The sequence below is a fragment of the Acomys russatus genome, chromosome 25 (assembly GCF_903995435.1).
Source record: "Acomys russatus chromosome 25, mAcoRus1.1, whole genome shotgun sequence".
Taxonomy (NCBI): domain Eukaryota; kingdom Metazoa; phylum Chordata; class Mammalia; order Rodentia; family Muridae; genus Acomys; species Acomys russatus.
Genome location: NC_067161.1, coordinates 29,476,716 through 29,484,165, shown reverse-complemented (window position 1 = coordinate 29,484,165; position 7,450 = coordinate 29,476,716). Strand labels below are relative to the sequence as shown.

At 39.4% G+C, this 7,450-nt stretch overlaps 1 pseudogene; it reads left to right on the top strand.

Moving 5' to 3' along the window:
- Positions 1-4,750: 4,750 nt before the first annotated feature.
- LOC127207882 (transmembrane protein 87A-like) lies at positions 4,751-7,003 on the top strand (annotated as a pseudogene).
- Positions 7,004-7,450: the final 447 nt, after the last annotated feature.

The window sequence follows — 7,450 nt, the reverse complement described above, 5'->3', positions numbered from 1 at the left end:
AGGCTGTTGGGAAATTCAAATAAGATCATATAGAAATCTCCTTGATTTCTTAGAGAAATGCCTAGCACTTAGTAGTTGCTCAAAAAGTATTGATTCACACACAAAATGTTTTTAATCCATTCAAGGGGGTCTGGGGATGCAACTCAGTCAAATTCTTACCTAGAATGTACAAAAACCTGTATTCCATCTCTAATACCACATAAAACCAGATGTGGGCAATATGTTTCCATAATCCCAGGACTTGGAAGGAAGGTGTAGGACCACCAGGACTTCAGGGCTAGCTTTCAGTTACATAAAAAATTTAAGGACAGCTGGGGTGACATAGGATCCTATGTCAGGGGAAAACTCTTTCTGTATTTGTATGTGTAGACAACCAAGGTAAAAAAAATTCTTTGTGTGATGTTTATATCATACATGTCAGAAACAGATGAGTCAAGTTGGAGACTTCTCAGCAGCTCATGCTGAAAATCGCACGTCCAACTTCTCATATGTCCTTCATGGAAGCCCTGAGATGCCTGCTCCTCCCTCAGTTTTTCTGATCAGGATTCTGAGGTCAGGGATGCTGAGCAAACGGTTCACGTTCACAATGACAGCAGATGTGGAAACTGAATGATAGCATTGTGCGTTCCTTTCCTCAAGCCACTGCTGTCAGTTTTCGAGGTATGACTGATTCAGGCTCTGGCAGCAGAGGCTTGCTGTTCACTTGGTAGATAAAGCTGGGCTCAGAGAGAGCTGTAGAGGACGGAATTTCATTACACATATTTTTCCTAGGTCACAGTAGCTTGGCTGAACATGGCTAGGTGGAAGATAGAGTTGAAAGTGACCGACCCATGATTTCTAAGGTCCTGAACATGCTCTGACCAGCTCCCTCAAAGAGGGCTGGGAAGTGCTGAGGCCTGTCTTACTCAGCCCACTAGCCTGGGCATGTGTGGCCTGCAGCTGCTACAGGGAAGGGTATCATCTTATTTTGTGTAAATAACACCAAGTTGCCTGAGCTGCCATCAGTGTGGAACTAGTTTATTTTTCCAACATACCAGGCAGCACTCTATTGGCACAAAGGCGCTAAAGTTACCAGGGTGATCTAGGAAATAGTGCTGAGGAGACACAGACACTTTCCTTTGCAAGTGGAGTTCATAATAGATTCCACTAAAACACAGTGTTGAGGAGAGAATAATACAAGGCGGGTAGCTTCAAGGACCCCAAACCCACTATTTGAAAGGTATGTGAAAGGGGCTGGGGAAATTTTCCTCTTATTGTAGAAATGTGCTTAGATATCTGGGAAGTCACTAGCAACAGAAGAGGAATTGTAAATATTAACGAAGTGAATGGGCAGGTATTTTAAAAGGAGCTTTTTGCTCTCAGTATCTTTTGTAGAAGAGAAAGATCGTTAAACTTTAAAGGGATATATTTTTTTCCTACTGTATGCTGGCGTTCTATAAAGCATTGCCTCCTGCCAGATACTTGGCAGTGCCTTTCTGTTTCTCAGGAGAGAGGCATTTGACAATCCATAAAGTGGGTCAGACCTAAGGTGGTTTCAATTTATGATAACAGAGATAAGAAAGAAAGAAGCAAGTGGAAGCGATAGAAGAAGATGAGCTAAGGCTGCCTTACTTGTGACATGATAGAATTATGAAGCATAAGAAGTTGCAGAGCTGTGAGCTAGCTGAACTGTGATTTAAGGAAGTTCAGTGACTGTGAAACATGGCCCGGAAAGGAGATACTCAGAGAAAGTGCGTTCATATCTGCCTCCCAATGCCAGCCAAAAATAACTAGCATGTGAGTCATTCTCTGTTCTTTGAAGTCAGTATATGTATATATATATATATATATATATATATATATATATATATATATATATACACATTCCCAATAATTAGCTCAGCAATTCTTTATTTTTCTCCAGAATGTATATTCACAAATGGTTCTCAGCTAATTATAGCATTACAACCTGATAACCCCATTGGAAGTTGAAAATAATGTAAGCCGAAGTGGCTGGAACACACCTGAGCATCACAGCCTAGAGTGCAGCAGGCTGCACTGTTGACACCCCTGTAATCATGTGACTCACTGGGAGCTGCCATTTGCTGCTATGGGCAGCAAAGAGAGAAAATGCTCTATTCATTGCTAACCAGAGCCAAGGTCAGATTTCACAGTCTAGAGTATGAAATCCACAGATTCACTACACTTTCACAACCAAATCAAGTTAAAAATCCCAAGCTAAGTCATCTGAATTCCAGAACCTTTTGTATATACATATACAGGCACACACATGTGCATGTGATTCCTATACAAAATACATACAAAGAAATTTATATGTACACATGCACACAAACACACACACACACACACACACACACACACACACACATATATGCACACATATCCGTATCTGATCTTTGGCTCTTAAATTCTTTAAATATATTATTGTTTGGAAATAAATTTCCAGTATAAATGCAGAAACTTGCATCTATTCTTTGATTATATACACTTTCTAGATATACGTGCTGGTTCATGTATGATGGTAAGAGCTGTTTGAGATAACTGGCTTCATACACTCTCAAGATTTTAGATCAGAAAGAGTTGTATTGGGCTGTTAGGTCCAAATCCTACATAATTAACCTGATATAAAGAGTGCCTTCCTCACTATCCATACCGCTTTGGCATGGCCATAATTTCCATATCTGCATACCTCATTAGTGAGTGGTAAGTGGCTTTCTGCTAGGTAGAAGTTTAGCATGTTATACAGCAATCAGCACTTGGTACTGAAATAAATTCTACATTTTTATATTTTCACTATCACTCTTATTATTATTATTATTATTATTATTATTATTATTATTATTATTATTATTATCATTAAATTATTGGCACTGCCTGGTAGTGCTTCTTTTGCAAGCTTGCAATAGAAAGTAGACGAACTACCTAATAACAGGGGTCTCAGTGGGGGCATATAAACAAACACTTCCTACCAAAATGTGGATTTACTTTAAAAAAAAAAAAATAACAGGGTCTATATAAGGAAGGTGGCTGAGCGGGTGAAGTGCTTGCTATGTAAGTATCAGGACCTGAGTTTGGATCCCCTGCTTTGTGTGACAGGTCGTCTTACTGAAGAAGATAACCATGTTCCACTTGTGTGGATTTTCTACTTCTCTTTGTCATGAGAGCTCCGTCCATCCCTGATTCAGGCGGAAATCACTTCCTCATTTATTGCCTTGACAAACTTGGCAGAAGGTTAACCCAGGGAACACCTGTCGGTAGCTAGCATTCACAGACAGTTCATTCATTACTTACGTTTTATTCTCCCTACAGACACCTTTGGTGTGTTGTACACCATTTGCCTTTAGACATAACTGGAAGCCAGGAGATATGTTTGTTGAGTATCCCTGAAATACTATTATTGCTAATTTTTAAATCATCTGCAGATTTTATATTTCAAAAGTCATTACCCAAAAAAAAATGTGTATTACTTACATTTCAGCAGGAACAAACCTCTTCAAAAGACGAGGAATCATAGCACTTTGCAGTTAAAATTTTATGACTCACCAGGAGGAAAAAGTACTTCAGGAAGGAAGGCAGGAAACAACAAACACATCTATAGTTTTAAATGATTTAGTCTTCAGTTTTAAATATCATCTCAGAAGATTTAGCATGTCATCACTTTCTATATTCAAAACCTTCCTTATTTGCAGCCGGAGTTTTTTTTTTTTTTTTTTTTTTTTTTTTTTTTTTTTAATCCACTTTCAACACACTACAAGCCAACAGTCCAGTATAGCATAGAGTTCCTTGAATATTTCCACGCCATTGCTCATGGCGAAGGGAGGCTTCTTGGAATTCAACCCCAGTTGTTATGACTGCTACTGTTTCTGCCTCCGTCGCACAATTTTCTTTTTTATTCTGAGATATGTGTATCAAAAGAAAGTCATGAGAGCACACCTCATCTTACAAACTGTCAACTTCCCTCTCTGCGTACTTGTATTGTGTGACCAGCCTTTCATGGTGACTAAAAGATGGGAAAAGGCATGTTTTACAATTGGACATGGTATGAATATAAATATATGTTAAAATCACAACAGTGAAGCGAAAACTTCTTGAAGAAAATAAGGAGAGCACATTTTACTAACTTGGGGTTCATTGAAGGTTTCTTAACATAACACACACAAAAAAGCAAAGCATAAAAAGGACAGAAATGTCTTTCTAACATAATAAAACTATAGGGCATAGACATGCCAAGCAAACAAACAAAAGACTTGTGTTTAGTCTGTAAGGGGATTTATAACTCAATAACAAATATTTGAGCATCCACCTTACCCCAAAGCATACACAAATGGAAAAGAGTGTATAAAGAGTTGTTCAATATCACTCCTCATTGGGGAACCATGATGGAAACACCTGATATGCCTGCAAACATTCCTATAAAGTACAACAAAGAACCTCGGAATTCCACAGTCCTCCGTTGTGAGCGCATTAGAAATTCTATGCCCTGGGCGCAGACATGCCAAGTTGCAGCCTGGTTGAGACAACAAAATGAACTATGAAGGGTTAATGAAGAGTTAAACTTAAAACCCCTGTGCATATGAACTGCCTGTTGCTCTCCTGGTATTTAGGCAAGAATAAAAATAGTGTATACTATAGAAAAGGACATTATCCATGATTCTTTGCTGCAGTTTTGTTCATCATTCCCAATAATAGAAAACAAACAAACAAAAATGATTAGCAACAAATGAATGAATAAGCTAATTATAGTATATCCATGCAGTGGGAACTATTAATGAAGGTGAGAACATGAGTGAACCTCAAGATGCTTATGCAAAAATCAGTGAATGCAGGGACTGGTGCTTTATATCAGCTAGTAGAACATTTGTGTTTGAGCGCTAACACCGAGTAAACCAGGTGTGACAAACACCCCTATAATCCCAGTACTCAAAAGGTGGAGGCGAGGTGAAAGTCATCTTCAGCTATGTGGCAAACTCAAGGCTAACTTGGTTTATATGTGGCTGAATCTCAAAAATAGGAAGAATGGCTGCATATATGTAAAATGCAAATTGTCCTGTAGTTATATACCATTTGTATCATTGGTTTGCTGGCTTAGACATGGTTGATTTGAAGAGAGCTAGGAAGAGATTAAAGAGAGATACAAAGAAAGGAGTGAGTATGGTATGTTCATTGTCTTCATTGTACAAAAAGTTTTGCAAATGTGAACATAGGAAAATATACAATTGTACTGTGTAATTTATTGTATTATTGTATAGAAACTACAACTCATTTTTTAACATCTATTGTTATTAATTTATATTGCTGTGTATGTCTGTCCATGTGTGGATATGTACACCTGAACACAGGTCCTTGCAGAGGTCAGAAGGTGATGTCAGAACTCGTGGAACTGGAGTTATAGGTAGTTGCAAACTGCCCATTGTGGGTGCTGTAAGCTGTACTTGGGGCCTCTAAAAGAGCAGTCGGAATCCTCAGCTGCTGAGCAATCACTCCAGCCACTGTGACCCAACAGTGCTTCAGAGCAAACCATGAACAAGAGAGATGAACAGGAAGGAGTTTGTTCTGATATATTTTACGTCAAAAAAACTTTCATCAAGGCTTTGGGTAAGCTTTCCTTCGTTGTGAAGATAGTGGTGGCTGCGAGGCATCAGGGAAAATCATTTTAGTTTTGGAAAAAGTCTTTTCAGAAATACTACTACATTATAGAAATTTGACGGAGAGCCTTGTGATCTGTCTTTAAATAGAACCTGGTTCCTAAAAAGTGCTGGTTGCTACAATGAAATCTACAGCTTTAAGGCAGATGAAGTTAGAGACATATTTGGAAAGTCTCAAGGGAGTGGGGTGGGGAAAGGCTTATCTGGGGAATACCAAACATCATCAAAATTGTTTCAGAAGTGTAGTGAACTCTATAAAGCACAGAGCTTTTCTGGGGATCTTATGCATCATCAACTTCCTCTTTTAGGAGAATAGTGGGAGACTAAGGAGAATGGAACAAGTCTTACCTATGCTGGAGACAGAATTGCAAAGCATGAACCATTGCAGACTTGGCAAGATGTGCCATACCCTTTTATCCTGCATGTTGGCATCACATCCTCAAAGAATCACCAAAAGAAAAAGCACTAAGTAACCCATTTACCATGACAGTTGAAGTAAACGGTCCCTATGAGTACCTTACTCTTGAAGGCCACCCACTGATGGTTTATTCATGGTGATGTGTATTGTGTACATGTTATTTGGTGTTCTCTGGCTGGCACGGTCTGCTTGCTATTGGAGAGATCTCCTAAGAATTCAGTTTTGAATTGGTGATGTCATCTTTCTGGTAATATTTGAGAAAGCTGTGTTTTATGAAGAATTTCTTACTATCTGACACAAAAGGTAATCTGTCCAGGATGCTTTGGTCCCTGCAGAGCTGCTCTCAGCAGTAAAACGCACACTGGCTCGAATCCTGGTCATCATAGTCAGTCTGGGATATGGCCTCGTCAAGCCTTGCCTTGGAGTCACTCTTCACAAGGTTGTGATGGCAGGAGCTCCCAATCTTTTGTTTTCTGGCATAGAAGGACTCCTCGGAGTTACAGGGCATTTTTCTTACTTCCTGGTTCTGATACTAAGCAGGGCTTACTCTGCAGTTGATGCCTGTTTTATCTTATGGATATTAATTAGCCTGACTCAAATGATGAAGCTATTAAGACTTTGGAGGAATGTTGTAAAGCCCTCTTTGCACCGACATTTCGTCGGTATGCTTATCTTGGCAGTAGCAGGATGTATTGTGTTCATCATCTGGACTACCATGAGGTTCAGAATAGTGACTGGCCATTTGGCTGTTGGGAGCTGTGGGTGGATTTGGTCATTACGGTGTTCCATGATCCTCTCTGTCATCATGATTCTGTGGTGACCATCAGCAAATAACCAGAGGGCTATGGAGATGACTCATATAGAAAAGACACCTGTTCCCACTCTAGCTGATAACTTGAGTTCAATACCTGGAATTCATGTGGTAGCAGGGAAAAACTGACTCCTGCAGTTTGTCCTCTGACCTTCATGTCCATACCATACTTTACACACACACACACACACACACACACACACACACACACACACAACATTTTCATAAAATTTGCTTCTGTAGTTATTCATTTAATCCTTTGATCTCCCAGTCTTGATAATTAAAAGATATTTGTGTACACTGTGCACCATAGAAATGAGGTTCCTACTAGTAAACCCATTTTTCCTTTAGGCAGCCCTTTGCAATAATTGTTACACCTTAAGTATTTTTTCCTTTTTTTATTATTAATTTATTCATATTACATCTCAGTTGTTAGCCCATCCCTTGTATCCTCCCATTCCTCCCTCTCACTTCCCCCCTATTCCCCTCCCCTATGTCTGTGACTGAGAGGGACCTCCTCCCCCTGTATATGCTCATAGGGTATCGAGTCTCTTCTTGGTGACCTATTATCCTTCC